This window comes from Xyrauchen texanus, chromosome 40, assembly GCF_025860055.1.
Source record: "Xyrauchen texanus isolate HMW12.3.18 chromosome 40, RBS_HiC_50CHRs, whole genome shotgun sequence".
NCBI lineage: Eukaryota > Metazoa > Chordata > Actinopteri > Cypriniformes > Catostomidae > Xyrauchen > Xyrauchen texanus.
In genome coordinates, this window is record NC_068315.1 from 22,154,041 (window position 1) to 22,177,262 (window position 23,222).

Here is a 23,222-nt window from a genome sequence, read left to right on the forward strand (position 1 = left end):
GGCTTTTCATCCTCCACCTCATGTGTCGGCAGAAGAAGAGAGGCTCCATTTGCTCTGCCCTGTCAGAGCTTTGAGCGCTTACTCTCGAGAGGTCCTCTTCTTGGAGGAGGTCGGACCAACTGTTAGTGTGTTTTGGGTCACCTAAGAAGGGGCTCCTGCCTCGAAACAAACCATTAGTAATTGGATTGTTCAGGCTATTATCTCGGCCTACAAGGTGCACAATTTGCCTTCACCTTTGGCCGTGAGGGCTCATTCAACTAGAGGCATGGCGCCCTCTAGGGCTCTCTTATCGAGTACCCCTCCAGGAGATCTGTGAGGCAGCCGGTTGGGCTACCCCACGACACTTTCATCAGGTTTTACAGTCTGCACCTCCCTAGCACGCCTGGCGACGCGTGCTCTCGCCCTAGCTGAGTGCCTGAGTTCAGTTTCACCCTAGGGCAGGCCTTTTTCGCGCGTGGCCTAGTGGGCATTCGCTCCTCAAAGAGTCAGCTAACGACGCAGTGCGAAGTTCCCTCGAAGGGAACGCCTCGGTTATGACTATAACCCTTGTTCCCTGAGAAGGAACGAGACACTGCGCCGCCCTGCCACGCCTCAAGGCCTGAGAGCGGCTTGCTTCATCGCTAGGCTAATGTGTATGTGTGCCGGCGCCACTTTTATGCATCCGGTTATGCCGTCACATGTTACGTCATGACGCAACACCAATCAAGATTGGAATAGTTTCATTCATACAGGTGAAACTCGGAAAATTAGAATATCGTGCAAAAGTTCATTAATTTCAGTAATTCAACTTAAAAGATGAAACTAATATATTATATAGACTCATTACAAGCAAAGTAAGATATTTCAAGCCTTTATTTGATATAATTTTGATGATTATGGCTTACAGCTTATGAAAACCCCTAATTCAGAATCTCAGAAAATTAGAATATTACATGAAATCAATAAAAAAAGGATTTTAAATACAGAAATGTCGGCCCTCTGAAAAGTATAATCATGCATATGTACTCAGTACTTGGTTTGGGCCCCTTTGCATTAATTACTGCCTCAATGCGGCGTGGCATGGATGCTATCAGCCTGTGGCACTGCTGAGGTGTTATGGAAGACCAAGATGCTTCAATAGCGGCCTTCAGCTCTTCTGCATTGTTTGGTCTCATGTCTCTCATCTTTCTCTTGGCAATGCCCCATAGATTCTCTATGGGGTTCAGGTCAGGCGAGTTTGCTGGCCAATCAAGCACAGTAATACCATGGTCATTGAACCAGGTTTTGGTACTTTGGCAGTGTGGGCAGGTGCCAAGTCCTGCTGGAAAATGAAGTCAGCATCTCCATAAAGCTTGTCTGCTGAAGGAAGCATGAAGTGCTCTAAAATGTCCCGGTAGACGGCTGCGCTGACTCTGGACTTAATAAAGCACAGTGGACCAACACCAGCCGATGACATGGCTCCCCAAACCAACACAGACTGTGGAAACTTCACACTGGACTTCAAGCATCTTGGATTGTGTGCCTCTCCATTCTTCCTCCAGACTCTGGGACCTTGGTTTCCAAATGAGATGCAAAATTTGCTCTCATCAGAAAAGAGGACTTTGGACCACTGAGCAACAGACCAGTTCTTTTTTTCTTTAGCCCAGGTAAGACGTTTGACATTTGAAGCCCATGTCCAGGACCCGCCTGTGTGTGGTGGCTCTTGATGCAGTAACTCCAGCCTCAGTCCACTCCTTGTGAAGCTCCCCACACATTTGAATGGCCTTTTCCTGACAATCCTCTCCAGGCTACGGTCATCCCTGCTGCTTGTGCACCTTTTTCTTCCACACTTTTCCCTTCCACTTAACTTTCTATTAATGTGCTTTGATACAGCACTTTGAGAACATCCAACTTCTTTTGCAATTACCTTTTGAGGCTTTCCCTCCTTGTGGAGGGTGTCAATGATGGTTTTCTGCACAACTGTCAGGTCAGCAGTCTTCCCCATGATTGTGAATTCAACTGAACCAGACTGAGAGACCATTTAAAGGCTCAGGAACCCTTTGCAGGTGTTTAGCTGATTAGAGTGTGACACTTTGAGCCTACAATACTGAACCTTTTCACAATATTCTAATTTTCTGAGATTCTGAATTTGGGGTTTTCATAAGCTGTAAGCCATAATCATCAAAAATTATATCAAATAAAGGCTTGAAATATCTTACTTTTGCTTGTAATGAGTCTATATAATATATTAGTTTCACCTTTTAAGTTGAATTACTGAAATTAATGAACTTTTGCATGATATTCTAATTTTTCGAGTTTCACCTGTACTTCAGAGGCGCACGCTAAGGAGCGTTCCCCAAAGAGTCGTTTTCAACGACGCAGTGTCTCGTTCCCTTCTCAGGGAACAAGGGTTATAGTCATAACCCGAGACGTTTGATTGGTTGTATTTAGAGTAATACAAGCTACAAGTTAGTTTCAAAGTATCTTCTACATCATAGCTTACCTGTGTATTCTACCGTGCTTCCTCCATGAACAGCCCATGGAAGTCAGTGCCCTACCCTGGTGGGGAGCTAAACTCCTCGTGATTCTTCTTGGTGACATCACACTGCAGGCACACCTTGTCTAGGGGCCACTCGTTGTGGCGGGCCATGGACTGCATGATGGCCGAGAGGAAAGACTGGTGGTTGAATCAGCCGGTCAGCCAAACAGCAGAGGGAAAGGTGAAATCAGAGGTTCAGGTTTCTAACACTTGGTCCAGGTATATGGCGTATTGTAAATTCTCCATGCCATTGGTCATTGTGTGTTCACCCTATGAGATAACGGTACACAGCCTGAGGTTAGGATCAGGTGTTGAATGATATTTACTTACGCATTTATTTTTTCTGAATGAAAATTGTTTAAACTTAATAGCGACTATATAGGATGGATGGATGGATGGATGGATGGATGGATCTTTATATTGTGTGTGTGATAGCATTGATTTTCAGGTTTTTCGAGAAAAATCTAAATAATCCTTGCTAACATAACAATGAGTTAGCAGTCAATGAACTTTAAATGTAATAAATAAAAAAAATAAAGATTGTTGGATTGATCTGACTGGTAATGACACAATGTAAAAATCCTAATGTAAAAATCTTTAATAATTAACATTTTCCAACAGCCACTCAGCTTCTTCACTCTACCACTCTAAAGGCTGTGAATAAACATGACTTGTATCATGTTGTGTCACATAACCACGCAGCAAAGAGCTCACATATTTCAATAAGTAATGCATACTCCACATAGCAATGACAATCATTCCTCCCTGCTGAATCTCTGCTCGATCAAAACACCTTCTGCCATGGCCAAAATCCTCCGTTAGTAAATAGTTTCCATTTCTAAATAAAGTTAACATCATTCAAGGACATAATACATTTAAAGAAAAGTTTAAAAAGAGCAGCAAATTCCCTTGGCTGCATGCTTGTGATTTCATTTCATATGTAACCAAGGAATAGGTTAGATAGACAATGACCAGTTGGTCAAAGAAACCAGTAACTATTCTGTACTTGAATATCAGATTTTAATATTGTGGCATCAAAATCAGTAAAGAGACAGTGAGATTGGCATTTGCCGCTGTACAGCAGTACACAAGGTTTTTGGAGGCAAAGATGGTTTAAAACGCAGTATAATATCTTATTTAAAGGAACAGTTCACACAAAAATAAAAATTTTGCATTCACACTATTTTACATGTATTGAATGAAGTGAATAGGGACTGGTTATGTCAAGCTCCAAAATGATAAAAAGTATCATAAAAGTTGTCTAAAAAACATTTAAATGTTCAGATGCCACGTTAGCTTTGTGTGACACCCTGTCAACACTGGATGTGTCCGTTGATGGGACATGATGAGACATGACGCAATGGCTTGAGGCTGTCTACACTGAAAGCTTTGAAGTGAACATTATAAATGACATGCAGACAGCATGGACCAATCAGCTGAGAGCTTGAGTAAAAAGTCACTGCAGTAGCTCTGCTGCATGTCAGCAATAGAACGGGGCATCGGTTTACTGTCAGTGCTACGCGACACACCGGAAAAAAATGCTTTGAAAGTAGACAATGTCATGATATGATTGGTAAAGTTATGCTTTTGATGCAACATGACGCACCACTTGCGTCCAGTGTAGACAGGGTCTGAGGAACGGACAGAAATATAATGAATCTTCCCCTCCGCAAAAACTCTGAAATGGACTGCAAAAGTTGTATGCAGGGTTGGCGAGTAACGGAATACATGTAACGGGATTACATATTTAAAATACAAAATATATTTTTAAATAATACATTGTAAAATATTGTTTTTCTATTTGATTGATCTTGTTTTAGAAACAACACTGCATAAGATATTTTGGTTTTTCAGAGAATGTTATTTTTAACATGTGCATTTTGTCTTACTGTACTGGCAAAGTTTTTATAGTTAAAACAAGTGAAAAAAATCTACAAGTGCTGAGGAAGTAATCCAACATTTTTAGAATAATTTACTGACCTTGAGTAATCTAACAAACTTTTACAAAAATTTTACAGCATGTATTCTGTAATCTGTAGTGAAATACATTTCAAAAGTAACCCTCCCAACCCTGGTTGTATGGACTATAAAAAAAAATCTATACAATTTGACGACATTTGATGCTAATGGTACCCGCATGTCTCATGATCAAATATCACAGACATCAAACCTCACGCAATGTGTCTAATGACAAGGGGAGGGGAAGATTGTCAGTGAATAACAACATACATATCGGTCTGTTCGTCAGAGCTATTGTAAGGCTTTAGAAGACTTTCAATAGCAAGCATAAAATATTTGGACCAATTTTATGATAAGTTCATAGTGCCTTTTAGTCTTTTAAGACCTTGACAGCCCCAGTCCTTATTCACCTTTAGTGATCCACTGAAGAAAGAAAGCTGTATGGGTTTAAAATGACATGAACTATTCCTGGTTTATTTGTATGTGTGTGTGTGTGTGTGTGTGTGTGTGTGAGTGTGAGAGAGAGAGAGAGAGAGAGAGAGAGAGAGAGAGAGAGAGAGAAAGAAAAGGAGTCCTAACCTTTAAGCCCAGATTGGGCTCTTTTTGAGAGCATCTGATCTCTTGTGTCCGGATATTCATGTGCTTGCACTCCTGGAATGTCAAAACGATATATGGGGTCCTCTCCATTCCCATCAGCTCTGCCACATTAAAATCTTCCGGAAGCTTCTCAAGAATCTCATCAAGCACTTCTTTCACCTGGACACACATGTCAGTGGTTACACAAAACAAGGAATGTGAGTTCACACTTTTCCTAAAAACTATTGTTGTAAAGAAGACTTGGAATGTGAAATTGGCAATGAAATCCTAACTGGGTGTGGGTTATTTAATCATGACCCTCTCAGTAGATCTATTTGTCTGTGTCAGTTACATGAGCAGTTTAATGCAAAGCAGTCATTGCTTACAAATCCCAATCTCTTAACTAAAAAAGGTCAGCTGTCATAAAGCATTCAAGCACACTTATAGAGCTCCCATATCTAATTTTTTAAATGTCAGAGACTCCCAAACCAGACAACTGCTGGGAAATTAGCTCACTGTAACCTCTTCAGGCACAAGGGGGCTTCCAGTGTCTGTCTCAAGACATGACAACATGATTATCCTGACCCTTTTCACAGAGCTCCTAAATCCTTTACTACACACACCCACTCTCTGTTGGTTTAATGAGGTTAAATGTAACATTGATACACTAAGCTTAAATTTAAGTCAGGTGCAGATGTGGTCCTCCTCATATGGGTTAAGTTTGGATCAAAGTATAGTGCATAGGGTGAATTCCTTTACCAAAATGAATTCCCTGGTCCCATGGATCATTCATCCTGCTGGCTGGTCTGTTGGAGCTGCAGGAAACCTGGGCATTTCCGTGACCGATAACCCATGATGGAGATGGAGACATTAGTCTAGGTTCCCCACGCACCACAGGCCAACCTGATCTAGCAGGAGCGTACCGGATACCTGTGAGTATAAAGGGGGGTACATAGCAAGCCTTGGTGGATTCAGGTTCTAATCAAACCTCCATTCACCAAAGTTTGATTAAATCCGAGGCTTTGGATTCAAGTCAGCGTGTGAAAATAAGACGTGTGTGCACAGGGATATTCATGATTACCCATTAGTGAAGGTCGTCATTCAATTTCGGGGATAAAAGCATAGTGTCAAGGCTGCGGTTAGTCCTCGCCTCACCCATCCACTAATCTTGGGTATGAATTGGCTGGCATTTACCACATTTTGAGGGAAATTTGTGTGGATGGGTCTTGTAACAAAGGGTCTCAGTGTGTGGTTTGCAATTCTCAGGCTGGGGAGGCAGGGGCGGGGTCATCTACATCAGATCAGCTTCAGGATGACATAAAGGAAGAGGAAGTCTCAGCAACAATTAACAACAACATAGAAATAAGAAAATAGAAGAAACAAATCTACAGAATCTCATACTGAGATACTCATTCACCAATAATCAATATAATGAAGCAAGATAATCAATATAATGATGCAAGGTATAAATCTATTAATTATTTTGCATTTAAATTTTTAAATATTTTTAACAATTCATTGGTTGAAATCCTTGTACTGTCATGAGGGGGGGTTGTATAAAAACAGATTAAATCAAGCTCAGTATGACCTATGTGATTTACAACATATCTCATATGAAAATCTAATAAGTCAGCTGTGCTTGCTAAGGCCACTATCACTATTGCATATAGTTAAATATTTTTCAAAAGTCCTTAACCTCATTTTTAACTTGTACTGTTTGTGCTACAAACATGATACCTCAAATCATGTGGCTTGTTGTGCAGAAATGTTCAGACTGTTGGACAATGGACACTTTTCACAGACTATGATGAAGCATTTCCATCTTTTTTAGCAGTGTAAATTCAGCAATTTTTTATTAATTTAAATTTAATTAAATTTTTTATTTAAATTCTTTGAAAAATTTAAGCAGCAGTGTATTAGCGATATGCATTACAATCTTGTTATTGGCGCTCACATTTGCCAGAGCGATCTCATCATTGGTGGCATGTTGTAAATGTGATGCCAATGTTAACTCGTTTTACTTGTTTTTATGTCTTTAAGCCATTCTTCAAATTTTGGCTTTAATATCTGTAGTTGAAGCAAAATGTCTTTTCCTCTATACAGTTCAGCCATGGTTGTTCATATTCTCCCAGCTGAACAGCTAGTGCAAGTAGCCATGGCCCAAACTCTCGCTATAGGCTTAGCTAGAAAGGGATGGTGGAGCTTAGCAGACTGCTCAAAATATAATATAAATGTTTTGATGTAAATGTTGTACTTTTGGGGGAGGTAAACCCATGAATGGCATACTTACGGTTGTCAATGAACAATAAACTGGGATAGTTTAACATTTTGACATAAAAAAAGCTACACACTTCACCTTTAAAGATAGTATCCTAGGCTGAATACCAGATACTCTCTCTTAAATGTATTAAGTATTGTATTCCAATTCATCACATAAAAAGTAACATATTCAGAACAGTTTTAAAATACATATTTAGAAAGGCAAGGCAGAATTATGTGTGATATTTTCTGAACCGCCACTTCTGTTTATTAACTTCTAAGTGAATCTAAATCGCTAGTTAGCTGTTTATCAGCAAATTTCACACACTAAGCTCTCCATTGAGATGTCTCTTGACATCTCAAGAGTATGTAAAAAATGTCATTTAAGATCAATTTTAATATATATATATATATACAGTATATAGTCGCGGAAAACAATAAACAATTTGCACGAATGTAATATTTGTGTAAAAATGTTGCCGGCTTTGTAGATACTGGTGCACGGCTGATGTCTTACTGATTAAGAGAACACATTCCGGTGTGGTTGCCAGATATTCGATATACCCAATTATACCAGAAACCAGTGTGGGTAATGAGTCTTAGCGCCATAATAATGCAGGTGAATGGGATATCTTCTAGTAAAACCTCTGTGGTGCTGTTTTGAATTAGCTTGTATCCTCTATACTGAATCTCATTAGACTCACAGGACATCAGTACAAAACTACATATAAAACAAACTGCAGTGAAATTACTAGTCTGGGACACATTAAAAGAGATGAGCACTGGCTTCATGGATTCCATTGGGCCTCTATTCTAGGATGTTGCCCAATAATGCTAGAGCTGTCTGGTTTAAAAGCCATGCAGAAAGCTGAGAGACAGAGTGAGAGACAGAGAAAGACTGTTCTCTCTTTGCCTAGGGACTTCTGCAGGCATTTTGACTACTCACATATTTACACACAAACAACCACAACAATAATGCCAAAATTGAAATGATGAAATATAGCGTGTAGTTTTCTGGTGAAAATGCCAGATTATTTCCCATTTCTGCAGGGCCCAGTAGTCGGGATTTCCATCATCCCGTACAATAGTGTACGGGATGATGGAAAATGAAGCTACTTTACTAGTACTGTTTTAATCTGTGCTGTTAATACATGCAAAATGTCGAGAAGAAAATTTTGATTAGAGTTGGAAGTAAACTCTGTGGGACATTGACCTTTCAGGAGCGGAGTTGACTAGCCTGTTGTATATTTTTTTTAATATTTTTTGCGTTTGTATTTTTGTGTTTTCATTCTTTATGGTTTCTACAAGGGTCAATGTTTTGTTTCCTCTCATACCTTTTAGAAGAGAAATGACAATAAACCTACTTTGACTTTGTTGTTATTAATGTCATCATTTCAGTAATGAAATATTTTATGTTTGACATAGTAAAAAGAGGTTTATGTGCACAAACCCACAATCTAATGGATTTGTCTTTTTGTTATAAAACTAGACTAGACTAGGCTAGTTACCTGATGAAAGCCATTGTAATGCATTTTTAAAGGCAGGGGGAAGCCAGGGGCCTGGTACAACTCGCCATCCATCATCTCTTGCTTGATGAACTCTTCCAAATATACTCATATATGATGCAGTAAACTGTATATTATATAAGGAATATGGAAGTATAATCATGACTACAGCCTATAATAATATTTTTTTTTTTAATTACACTAACTAAAATAATAAAAACATACTTAATGCTTGTATATGTTAAGCATAGTTCATTTGGTAACATTACATACATAATTTCATCAACACTGGTAGGTTAATTGTTACTATTTTATTTTTACTGGATTTATTTTTCATTACGTTCAGTATCCTCAGCTTAAAAATACATCCATTTTAAACTGCAGCCCCTGCTAATCAACATGTTTTTTGCAAAGACTTTAGTCATGATTATACTTCCATAAAGGAACATGAAATGTCTTGTCTAAAATGTTGTTCTAAAGAAATGTTATTCTGCAGCCTTCCATTCCACAAGTATTGAAATGACAGTTGACTCTGAGCTGAACGTCATGTATTCCAACCCCTCAGGGTGCCTCGTTATAGCTGACTCTTTGCCTCCTCTAACACTAGTTACTGTGGCTGCTCTGTTCCTTACAGCTCCTTGGAGGCCCCGTGGCTCTGAGTAATGTGATTAAGCTAATGTGGGCATGTGACAGGTGGCTACAGTGGAGCCAGATGAAGTCGTTCCCAGATGAGAGGAGGTAAATGCGAGCACTGTGACCTACAAAGATGGAGTGTGGGCACACCGATTGGAGAGCTCAACGTTTCACAGAAAGTCTAAAATGTGTTAAATGTGTAGGTATGTCTTTTTGTCTGTGTGCTGTAATTGCTGACATACAAGCTGCCATAAATTGTGACTGTTGTTGAAATGTGAGCTTAGTATTTCTTCAAGCTCTTTCTAAATCAATGACAGAGCTTATTTTTCATGTCCGAATACGTTTTTGGAATAACTCTGAAGCCTCAGAATGACATGCGTATAATTACAGTGCTCGCAAGACAGCATTTGATATTCCTTGTTCTTATTTTATTACAGTGGTTAAAGGGAATGCTGTCTCGATATTCCACAAACATTACACATTACATATTAAAGGTCTGCAATCAATTCAGCCAAAACTGCTTAAAACAGACTACATTCAGACTTTGTTTTGCAGATAATTTTAGCCTTAGGTGTGCATTCTTTGTTGTTTTTTTTTTTGTAAACTTGATCATTTTTAAGCTATTAATCAATACTTGCTCCTATTCCAGCTTAATATGTGTGCTATATTATTATGTAAATTTACAATGTAATATTTAACATAATTATTTTAAACCTATCGGTCTGTTGATTTAAATAAATAAAGTAAGTGCTGTGAGTCTTTGGCTCTTTCAGAATGTTGCTCAGCCTAACACACTGGCTCAACCAATAGCACGAGTCTGCTTTTGATCTGTAGATTTTAATGTATGCAGAAACAAAGCTTATCAAATCTTACCTACCACTATTCTTTTGCTGCCTTTCGAAATGGGATTTGTTTCAGGGAATGCAAATAGTCTGAGTATGTGACTCTTTTGTATTGGGTTTTTGCCATAAAAGCAAACACAAATGCTTAATGGCTTTGTCCAATGAAGGGCATAAATATTATATTCTGAGCAGGTTTATATGTAGGTGGGGTAGAATAATTATGCTCAGACCCAGAATCGCTCTCTTTTACCAGAGCATATGTCAGCATGCCTTTTACTCTCTCTCAGATAAATGAATAAATAAATCAATTTAAAGAAATATTCAGGGTTCAATAAAGTTTAGCTCAATTGGCTAATATTTTTTACTTGTCCCTTTTCTGTAAAAAAGAAAATATCTGGGTCAAAACAAGGCACATATAATGGAAGTGAACGGGTCCAATCTGTAAATGTTAAAACACTTACTAAATGTTTTTCAAATGTCTACAGCTACATTGTAATCTTTTTGTGTGTTAATATGATTTTAGTGTGATAAAATTGGTTGCTAACCTTTTCTTTGTAAAGTTAAAACCATTTTTACAATTTAGTTGCCACGATGACATAACCCTATAAACCCTAAAACCCCAAAATGACACTAAAAACAATTATTTAAAAAACTTTACAGCTCAAATAATGGGATTCAACACACAAATGTTATTTTATAAATGTATAAGACTTCACATTTCTGTGTTTAAACAATTTAACCATTCAATTCCACTGTAAGTGCCTCACTTTAACATTGATTGAAAACATTTTTTTTTAAAGAAAATTAGGGAGAAGAAATTTTTTTTTTTTTTTTTTTTGTGGTAATCAACATTATGCCACAAATGCTGTCAATTGAGCTCAACTTGTATTAAACCTGGAAAAAAACATTTAAGACCCCTTGAAATCCCCTATTGAGTCATTTTATTTTCTTGTGTTGACATATTTCCCATTAAAACATAGCATATAGATGGCTTCCAAGTGAATAGAATTAGAAAAAATGCCACAAAACAAAAACTTTTATTTTATGGGGCCCCTCCAAAAAATGCCTAGCAGGAAGACAAGTGCTGTACATCATCGCACTTTTAGCTGGGTAATTCCCAGCCAATCACATGAAAGCTGTTGCTTTATAAGTCTGCTCAGAATCTATCACATTGCTGTTTCAATGTGCTAACACAGCAACCTCCACCACCCCACCACCACCTGTTGAGTCCCATCCTGCACTGGGGTAGGCTCCTCGCCCCTGGCTCCTATCTCCGGCAGGATATGACGCCTACGCCAATGAGAGACATTACTTTTCTGTTTTATGTTCTTCAAATAAATGTTATCTTAAATTTCACTGAAGTCTGTCAGTCTTCCTAAAAGAAACATAAATACAGGAAATATACATGAAACATATACAGGATATTATCTCTCTCTTTCTGTCAGGCCCCACTCACCTTGCTGTTGGTCTCTAGATAGTTGTGGAGCACACTGACTGAGATAGTCAGGTTTGCAGTGTTGAACGGGTAACTCCTGTTCCAGGCCTGAGGGCCCAACTTCCCCCTTTCCGCCACCACCACAACGTGGAAGTAACACAGGGCGAAGACAATGCTTTTGAAATCATTCTCTTGGGCACATATCTCCAGGGTATCCTGTCAATTAAGATACATTTATATCAACATGTTCCTACTTTAAAACAAAGAGACAATGTTGAAAGCAAAAACCTTTGCAATTTTCTATTGTCAGTCTCTTTCATTGTTAGGATTCCCAATGGACATTCAGCATTAGAACAGACAAAAGGATGACTAGATTCCAATATATTTAGGAGCTGAGATTCCTTTTTAATTGTCACTGCTTGTCAGGTCTTTCATCCTCGGGCTCATTATTTCAAACAACTTAAATGAGTGTGGAGGTTTGGGCTGGTTGCGAGCCAAATGACATCTCAACCTCATGGGACTCATATATTTGTACAAGCAATCCAATAACGTTTTTGAACAAATATCATCTGCTTATGAATATGTCACAAGCAGTAGGAACCCTTATAGGTTATTCTATTGGACCTGGTGCAGCTGACTTAAAAAGCTTTAATAGAGGAGGTGGTGTTAAAACACTGATCCAGACGCAAGTGAATTAACATTCTGCCCACGACAGCAGTGGACTCAACACAGCATACATCCACTAGCCCACCACAGCTGATGACTCACAAACCCAATGCTGACGCAAATGCTCATGCTAATTCTATGTAAATATTGAAACCCCTATGATTCTGTGATTAAAGCTGTGGCATCATTGTGTTTGTGTGTGTGTGTGTGTTTGGTATGACGGTTTAGATACATTTATTACCATAGTGATGTCGTACTCTTAGTCATAATCAAACTAATCATTAAAAGATACAAATAATTTAGGTTAGCCCTTTATTTGATGACGCCAACAGGAAGGAATTGACTTGGCTCTTTGCTAGGACAGCTGAAAAGGTCAATATGAAAGCAGCTGTCATTTTCTGGATTACTGTTGCTTACTAGAGTTTGAGATCTATTTAGTCCTTTTTTCTGCTATTGATTTACTTTCAAGATGTGTACATGACTAGAATGTGAGTCATTCAGTCAAGGAAACCTCCTAGAAAGCTACAGTGCCATAATGATGCTACAGCACTTATCTGGGAGATTGTCATCAGCACCCTGAGCACTAAATTGACCAAGAGCAAGCTCGACAGTCACACCAAAGATTGAGGTTTGGTGATAAGACATGGATAATTTTAATTGCCATTTACAATACAGAAGCACCACAGCAGTCTCAGTCACTGAGATTCTCTCATAATAGGCTAAATGAACAACACTGATGGGAATAATTTTATTAGCTAGCTCAGAGTTTGAAGTAAAAGAGCACAATTTGGGGCTTTACGGAAACTCACAGGAAACATGACATGCTAGAGAGCATGATCAAAGGCAGAATCCCATTTCTTGTACTATGCAAACTAAAAACTTTAGTATGCCAGATTAGGATTACTACAACACACAGTTTGAAAATAGTATGTGCCTTGAAAGCATGCTATTTTGATATCTGGCACTGTGTTCCAATAGGCATAAATGATGGCAGGGCACTTCAAAGAGTAGTAATATAATGTAAAGTAGTAGTAAAATAATGTAAAAAGTGAGTAATGAATTTCTATTATTTTTGAGCCCCACACCTTTCAACCCTCCATAGCTCTCACAGTGAAAGGTAAAATCTTAGAAGAGAATGGGGCATAGGGATGATCACTTCTGAATGGAATGTACCATAAATCCTTGCATTTTGAGATAATATTGCACTCAGCTTTTTAGGCTACAGTGTGAAGGTTTACAATGGCAAATGTATTGACTATAGGACATAGGGGTTATTTGTATCAAGACGAGAGAAACAGATCAATATTTAAGTCCCAGTCTACACTTTCACTTTCAAATTCTTCTTCTTTTGATTTTGGAGATTCACATTTTTCATACACATCACCACCACTAACCAGCATAAACCAGCTTGGACCAACATGGAAGATTAATGCTTGTCCAAGGTAGTCTTTTCGGCAGGGCTGAAGTGGCCTGGATTAGTTAGATTGCTCAAGGGCAGGACAGTGACAGCTCAAGGCTCATTCTTTGCAGTGACTGAACCTTAAACCTTCTGACCGTAAGTATATAGCTGATGGCTGCTTGTGCCTTTATAAATCTCATGATGACTGAAAATTGTAATTATTGGTCAGCTGTGTGAACATTTGCAGGTAACTATACCTGTTAAAGTTGTCCAGGGCTTTGTGCAGGTTGGCGTTCATGCCCATAGGCGGCTCATTGGTGATTTTGATGGAGTTTTCCAGGATGCCCTGTGGAATGATGTGACCCTCAGGCAAGGATGAGGGTTCTGCACTGATGAAAACAAGTTCTTGTGGCTGCCCTCGCCATGCTGTTCAATTTTCTTCTCCAGAGTCCCCAGCCATTTAGCTACAACATTTAAAGTATATTGTAGTTTAGACTGATTTTTTTTTTTTTTTTTTAAATAGACAACACAAATGAAACAATGCGACTGAGAATCACCCTACAAAAATGAAAATGACGGATAATGCAATACCACATACAATTATCTTCCTAATGCTGTAATCTACTGAATAGAACATTATGCTGAGTGAACTAGCACAGTGTTAAAATCACTATGATAGAGATATAAATCTCTAAATTCTATCAAAATAGTAATAGTTTCTAATGACCAGTTACATGGATGAGCTTAAAGTGTGAATAAAACAAAGAGGCATTTTAACTTCTTGACAAATAAAGCCAATCAATCTCAAGGGAGCATAGAGTCATGTTGTTTTCTTCAAAAGGAAACAACAGCTAAATGAGCTTCAGCGCTATCTATAAAGGGATAGTTCACTCGAAATCATTTATGCAGCATAATGCCATCCCAGATGTGTATGACTTTCTATCTTCCGCAGAACCAAAATTAAGATATATAGAAGAATATTTCAGCTCATTCCATGCAATGCAAGTGAATGGTGATAAAAAATGTGAAATTCCAAAAAGCACATAAAGGCAGCATAAAAGTAATCCAGAAGACTCTAGTGGTTTAATTAATGTCTTCTGATGCGATCTAATCGGTTTTGGGTGAGAACAGACAAAAATGTAGCTCCTTTTTCAGTAACACTTTACACATAAGGTTCTATTTGTTAACATTAGATAATGCATTTGGGTCATGAAATTAAAAAAAAAAAAATACATTTACTTAATAAAAATACAATTGTTCATTGTTAGTTCATGTTATTTCAAAGTGCACTGACAAATGTTAACATACGCAACTTTTTATTTAAAAAATGTATAATTACATTTTGAAATTAACTAACCGAGATTAATAAATGCTGCAAAAGTAGTGTTAATTTTAGTTAATGTTAACTAATGTTAAATGAGTACATTTAATTGCCTCAGAAGACAAGGATTAAACCACTGGAGTCTTATATGCTTCCTTTATGACCTTTTTGGAGCTTCAAAGTTCTGGCCATCTTTCACTTGCATTGAATGTACATACAAACCTGAGATATTATTCTTTAAAAGCTGCTAATGCTGTGCACTTGTTAGTGTTCCAGGGAATCTTTATTCATTGGCTGTATTTAAAACATTACAAAATGCTATTAGTCAGCTGCAACCAATTGCAATGTTATTTTGCTTTTATTTCAGACTTTAAAGCAATAAGTAAATAATATTGGCTAACTTACGTTTCTGACAAAAATTGAAAGCTGTCCTTTTCTTCTCCGCCAGCAAAAATTATTCCAAAAGAAGGCAAAGCATTAAAGACAACTCACTTTCTGCTCTCACACTCTGGTTACAAACAAGTGTTTCATTCGTGAACCAACCAGTGCTTGTAAATTAATCTTTTAAGTGTTGTTCACTTCCATTGTTGTGGGGGTGAACATCTTGATGCCTATCAAAGAATTATTGGAGTCATTGGCTATGTTTACATGCACACCAATACTCTGATTATTATATTAATCAGAGTATAAAGAATAATTAAATTAAGGTATTACATGATTGGAATAACCTCTTCAATCCAGTTTGTATGCTACTTGCCAATATTCGCTGACAAATGTGATGTTTTTATGCTTTTTTATAAATAAATATTTAATACAAAAATCTTGTTGGAAATATTGTATATTTAAATACAGCTTGGGATAAGGAACATTTGTCAGTCAGTTTGTGAGTCTTTTTGAGCAGTTTATTAAAAGAACCATTGTTTTCGACTACACTGGTCTGTTTTGATTGACTAAACAGAATTGAATCGGAATATATGCGCTGGATGTTGTTGTGTTCCACCTGTGAGGAAGAACTAATTTGAAAGACGTACTTGCCATTATTTTGCTGTGTATGGTTTTTTATCTCACCAACATTCAATTCATATTGACAAAATGTGATATAAGATATAATATTGGGATATAATATATAATAAAAAAAACTGCAATAGTGGGTCGGAGCTCGCAGCACAGCAGCCATACTCAGCGCCATCTTGAAGCTAATGGTATGTGTAAATCAGATGTGTATTGCTATTGGCATACTGCCATGTTGTTTGGAATTGCACACAAGACTTTCACCCAATGTTGCACTTGTGTATATGATGAGTGAAAATAAAGGGATTTGATTTGATTTTGATTTGAAATGCTGCATTCAGCCTTTAAAATTATTTATCTGATGGCATTTAATTCACGATGCAATGCCCATATAGCCATTACTTGATTTTGGCTTTCACTCAAATCCACTTTTTTGCTGAATTTGGCACTGAAACAGGATAACGTGGCATATTACGGGTGGCAGTAGTTTTAAAGGGCTGAATGCAGTATATATTCCTCCCTGAAAAGCTATTAAAGTTAAACACTATCCTGGCAGCCACTTTCAAGTAATAGTCGTCCCTGAGTGAATTCACCTTGCTCTCTTGGTCTCTACCCATAGTGTACCTAAAAGAGTACATTTCTAAAGGGAGAGGGAGCTCTGGGCAGTTTAGGCTGCTTGATTCCCAGGACTGAGGATTTTGTGCTTTAGTCTTAGCAATTGATTGCCACTCTACAGTGAGTGGATTTCTGCATTTTTGCTGGCCGGGGCTCCTCTGTGCTGCAATATAATTAACCTTCACTGGAGGGGAACTTTCCATTGACCCAACAATCTCCCAGGCAAAGCCTGAATTAATAAGTGGGCTGAAAGAGACAGGCCATTGGCTGTGGTGAGGCAGTACTGCCTGGGTGAGACAGCCAGATGAAGCCTGGGGGAATAGGGTATAAAGGCTTGCAAAGAGAATGGATCCATCTTAGTGTTCATTTTCATTTCCCACACACACACACACACACACACACACACTATATATATATATATATATATATATATATATGTACTGTATATATTTTTGTTTTAGTAAAATTTTAGTCTTTAATTTTATAAACATTTTGCCATTATCGTTATTTTCAGTCTATTTTACTGGATTATACTGACTGAAATGGAATTATGATAATGGAATGGATAAATGGATTCTATGATAAATTATTACCATTGGAGTCATATGGATTACTTTTATGCCCACTTTATGTGGATTTTGGTGTTTCAAAATGTTGGCACCAATTCACTTGCATTATATGGACCTAGAGATTGTTCTAAAAATCTTTATTTGTATTCTGCAGAAGAAAGAAAGTCATACACATATGGGATACCAGGAGGGTGAGTAAATCAAAAATATATATTTATTTATTTTATGGTGAACTATTCCTTTAAGTAGACGAAAATATCATTTTAGTTGAAGGTATTGTACAAAATGGTGAAAACGTTTGTTATATTTTGAAGATTGTATAAAAAGTATTAACATGCATCAAACATTAAATATTTATCAACATATACCTGAGATTCCAAAATATTATCATATAATGAGTATATTGAAATATAAGCTACATTTAGAAGTCACTCTATCATAAATTCTCCATTTTCTAGACTGTTAGACAACATTTATGGCTACAGCTCTTCCATTATGTGGGTTATCTCTCCAAAAATACTGTTAGTGTGTTGACTGCATACTGTTCTTGTTATGTCAACAGTATGTTTATCTTTTTTTTTTATTATTATTATTATTGACAAAAAAATACATAAAATAAAAACTTTTGCCAAGTAACCATTTGTTAAAGTGTTAGTTTATCCCAAAATAAAAATTCAGTCACAGCATTGTTTACTCAACCCTGTGTCATTATATCCCCATATGACTCTTTTAATTCACACAGAGGGAGAGACTGAAAACAAATTGGGGCTCAGTGACGTCATACATTCAAAAGCATGCAAAAGTATAATTTAGAAGTCTAATAAATTATTATTAATTTAAAATTAAATGACAAATTAAGTCTTATAAATTATTGTTCTGAAAGCATAAGATGAGGTTTGGTGAGAAACAAACTGAAATCGAATATATTATTTTGTGATATATTATCAACTTTTGGTCGACCGCTGCTCTCCTATGCACATTCATGAGACTGCACAAGAGCTGTATCGGTCACAAAATGAGGCATTCAAGTGAGAATCCTTTGTTTATCTAAAAACAAGTCCATCACAGATATACTAACAATAGAACACAACACAGCTGAGCACAAATCAGAGAACAAAACTTACTAAATATATCTGAGGAGGTGAGTTTGTAGTCTGAGAATAGATGCATTTCTATGCCCAGCTTTATTTATCTTGAGTTCTCAAACAAACTGAAAGATAGACAGAGGAGGTTGAAGGGAGCCACAGTCACACTAACCTGACGTAAAACTACCCATGATAAAATGTATATTTTCTATGTTAATCTGAGTTTTTGTCCTAACCAGCTGTGAAGAGAGGACATTTGTTTTCTATTTTTGGCATTGCACCGGGTAACCCTGCCTGCTGTGAACTGGCACCGGTCCAAAGACTTTCTCATAAAACAATATTAAAGCCAGCATCTCACTAGCCTAAAACTACTTGAGTTTGGCCAAGAAGGTTACAACTACTGAATGTTTTCACTGAGGTATCGCTCTCTTCAGTCGGAGGTAAATAAAAATAAAACATTAGATTTCAGTTGGTTTCCCACCAAACCATATCATATGCTATCATATCAATCAAGAGTATCATGGAATAATTGATTAGACTTCTGATTTATACTTTTATGTCCTTTTGAAGCTTGAAGAGGTGTTCACAATAAATTGACATTTGTATGACATCACTGAGCACACTTTATTTTCACAATTCCTCCCTTTGTGTTAAGATAAAGAAAATCACATGGTGTTAGAACACAGGTGTGAGTAAACAATGCCTGAATTTTCATTTTTGGGTGAACTATCCCTTTAAATAATTTTGCTGACAGAATGTTTATATGGATGTATTTTCTTGTGAGAGATCAGATCATAGATCAGGTTTGTAGCACTAGAAAAATTAGAATTCAAACCCTCCTGACATATCCACAATTTTCTAGACATATTGATCACTGCATTATTTTTAATCAAACCAGATCTTTATGGCATTTTGTTCATTTCTACAGCTGTTGGAAGACATCCAAACTAATATGTGTAATGTGCAGCTGTGGCAGAGAAGACATTGCTTTAAGAGTGACATTTGGATGAAATGGAACCGGTCTAATGGACTCATTAGTGGAGTGCAGATCTTTCCTTGTGGTGGGCCAGTGGGCTGGTTGGGTGTGGGGGCATTTTTCCTTCCCTCTCTCCCAGCAGAGCACAACAGGCCATTAATCACCAGCGAGGAAGAGTTGTGAGGCAGACACTACCCAGACATTTACTTTTCCAGCTAATTGCTAAATGGACAAGCAACATTCTTTATCTGACCAAATTAAACTCATACTAAACTGGTTATTCGCATTTAGTAATGAGCACCTGAGGAACTGTTGCTCCTTTCACACCAACATGGTGTGGTCTCATAAAAAATGTCAAAAATCTCAGAAAATGCCTCAAAAATTGGCTCCATACCATGCGTAAAACTGTTTGACTCACTCACTGCTAACGTCAGAGGCCGAGGGGTTACAATAAGTCCCTGCCAAGCAACATCAGTCTTACCAGTAGCCAAACAAAAGTAGCTTGCACAAAACTAGGCCATTCCCATTATAATCACAGCCTGATCTCGTGGAAATTTTGTGACTGTGGTGACATTTTTGTAAAAAAATATTATGTGGTTCCTTACACATACCGTAGCAGATCCAAGGTTAAATGTCATCTGTTTGCTGCTGAAAGTGAGTTAAATATTCTCCCAGCAAATGATGGTTTAAAGGTTAATGCTCTTGCAAGTTTTAAATAAAAAAAAACCTGCATCACCACCCTAAATCTTAAACCTACACCAAACCAATAGTATCATATGAAGTAAATGTAAGATACAAAAACAGATTTGTTTTTTAAGGTTAATGCTCTATTCAGATTGAAATAAACAAAAGCAACCTTTCTACTCTACACCTTAAACCTAAATTGAACAAATTGTGTTGTAAATGAAAAAAAGGAATTTTGTGGTGCTTCTATAACACTTTTGTCTAACGTGTCAACTCTGCAGATCTCGAGTCTCCATACTTTGCGTCACAAATGCAATGCTCTGTCATTTGAGCTAACTTGTCATTTGATTGCAATTGAACAGGCTTGTAAATGTAGCTGATAATGTAACTAAATGTTAAAATTGACCGGATAACATGTCCCCCAGTCAATATGGGGGAAACGCCAGTTGACTGCCTTCCAGTTCCTATGAATGCTGCATAACACAGCAACTCCACACAGCCACTTTATTGTAGTCGGTTATTTAAAATCAATGACCTTATTAACAAATATCATATGTGTGCATTGATTGCTATGAATTTCATTCCATATAACTTCTTACTGTCTAAAAACAGCTCATTATTGCATAAAGAAGATGAATTCAAAAAATCATAACGTATAACATGGTCAGTTACTTTGTCGTTCATCTCTCAAGTTGGTGGAGGATTCTCTCCTATTTAAAAGGAATATGTATGATTTTAGGTAGTTTTGTGATTTGGGTTAAGCGCATGCTGTGTGATAATGAAAGTGGTGTATTACTGTATTTTAACTGTAAAATGACCCAGTGTCCTTCTCTCGCAGCCAAATCCAGAGTTTGTTCTTCTACCACTTCCTGGCCCTGGTCAGAGAAACACTGTGGAATTTTTTGTTGTCAAACATGTATCCCAGATTCCTTCCTGCAGGATATGTTTTTGAAGTGCAAAAAAAAAAAAAAAAAATCCAACATTACAGATCTAAAGTGTTATCAGAAGTGTTTTTTTGTGATCACTCCCAGAGAAAATATTTTGATCTCAGTCCAGCCCTCTGTAATTGGTGAGTGTGTGATTTCATTAGTCACACTCACAGACTTGTTTAATCTCTCTCCCTCAGAAGATTTATAGAATTTCATCCTTCAAATTAAGTGAAAGTCATCCACTGGACATGCACTTTGCTCAAAATAAGTACAATTTGGAAAAATGCCATTCATTTTTTCTTTCTTGGTAATCTATATGCTAAACCCCACCTTTAGTAATCACATTAATTATTCACAATCTAAATTAAGCAACTCAGTCCCCCAGTGTCTAGCCCACCATGATAATCATATGGCCCATTATACATCTTTGAGCTGGAGATGGGCCTTGAAAAAGTGGGAAAAAATGAACTAAATAGTTCACATACTTGATACGTATGCTTGCAGTGCAGTTATCCTCTTATTTCTAGAGGTCATTTTGAAAATAACAAAATTACTTTTACAAAATGTCAAAATTATACCTCGCTTTAAAATCACAGGCAATTACTAAAGCTCTTTTGGTGAAATGATGTAAATGGTCCTGATTCAAGATAACAACCCCATTAGCAGAACATGCCCTAAAGAAACTTTAAGAGGAACTTTACCATATTTCTCCACATCCTTTAGGGGGTCAAAACCAGGAGAAAGGATGAAGAACATGGGTGTGATTAGCTGCAGTTTCTTCAAAAGCTACAGCAAATCTGTAAAATGAAAATGGATTGTTAAAAACACTAGCCTATGCGGTGTTATTATATTAGTATTGCCTAAAGTTCATGCAATATAGAGTCTATATAAGAAGAAGGGTTATTTTAATGGTCAAAGCTGATATCTTACACTGATATCCATATTGTTATCAGTATATATACACTCACCTAAAGGATTATTAGGAACACCATACTAATACTGTGTTTGACCCCCTTTCGCCTTCAGAACTGCCTTAATTCTATGTGGCATTGATTCAACAAGGTGCTGAAAGCATTCTTTAGAAATGTTGGCCCATATTGATAGGATAGCATCTTGCAGTTGATGGAGATTTGTGGGATGCACATCCAGGGCGCGAAGCTCCCGTTCGACCACATCCCAAAGATGCTCTATTGGGTTGAGATCTGGTGACTGTGGGGGCCATTTTAGTACAGTGAACTCATTGTCATGTTCAAGAAACCAATTTGAAATGATTCGAGCTTTGTGACATGGTGCATTATCCTGCTGGAAGTAGCCATCAGAGGATGGCATGGTGGCCATAAAGGGATGGACATGGTCAGAAACAATGCTCAGGTAGGCCGTGTCATTTAAACGATGCCCAATTGGCACTAAGGGGCCTAAAGTGTGCCAAGAAAACATCCCCCACACCATTACATCACCACCACCAGCCTGCACAGTGGTAACAAGGCATGATGGATCCATGTTCTCATTCTGTTTACGCCAAATTCTGACTCTACCATCTGAATGTCTCAACAGAAAACGAGACTCATCAGACCAGGCAACATTTTTCCAGTCTTCAACTGTCCAATTTTGGTGAGCTCTTGCAAATTGTAGCCTCTTTTTCCAATTTGTAGTGGAGATGAGTGGTACCCGGTGGGGTCTTCTGCTGTTGTAGCCCATCCGCCTCAAGGTTGTGCGTGTTGTGGCTTCACAAATGCTTTGCTGCATACCTCGGTTGTAATGAGTGGTTATTTCAGGCAAAGTTGCTCTTCTATCAGCTTGAATCAGTCGGCCCATTCTCCTCTGACCTCTAGCATCAACAAGGCATTTTCACCCACAGGACTGCCGCATACTGGATGTTTTTCCCTTTTCACACCATTCTTTGTAAACCCTAGAAATGGTTGTGCATGAAAATCCCAGTAACTGAGCAGATTGTGAAATACTCAGACCGGCCCATCTGGCACCAACAACCATGCCACGCTCAAAATTGCTTAAATCACCTTTCAATCCCATTCTGACATTCAGTTTGGAGTTCAGGAGATTGTCTTGACAAGGACCACACCCCTAAATGCATTGAAGCAACTGCCATGTTGATTCGGTTGATTAGATAATTGCATTAATGAGAAATTGAACAGGTGTTCCTAATAATCCTTTAGGTGAGTGTATATATACACACATATACATATACATACATGTATACACACACACACATATATATATATATATATATATATATATATATA

The 23,222-nt window shown here is 37.6% G+C and overlaps 1 pseudogene; it reads right to left on the bottom strand.

Moving 5' to 3' along the window:
• Positions 1-23,222, bottom strand: part of LOC127633193 (dynein axonemal heavy chain 9-like) — a 184,909-nt pseudogene that overhangs the window by 10,052 nt on the left and 151,635 nt on the right.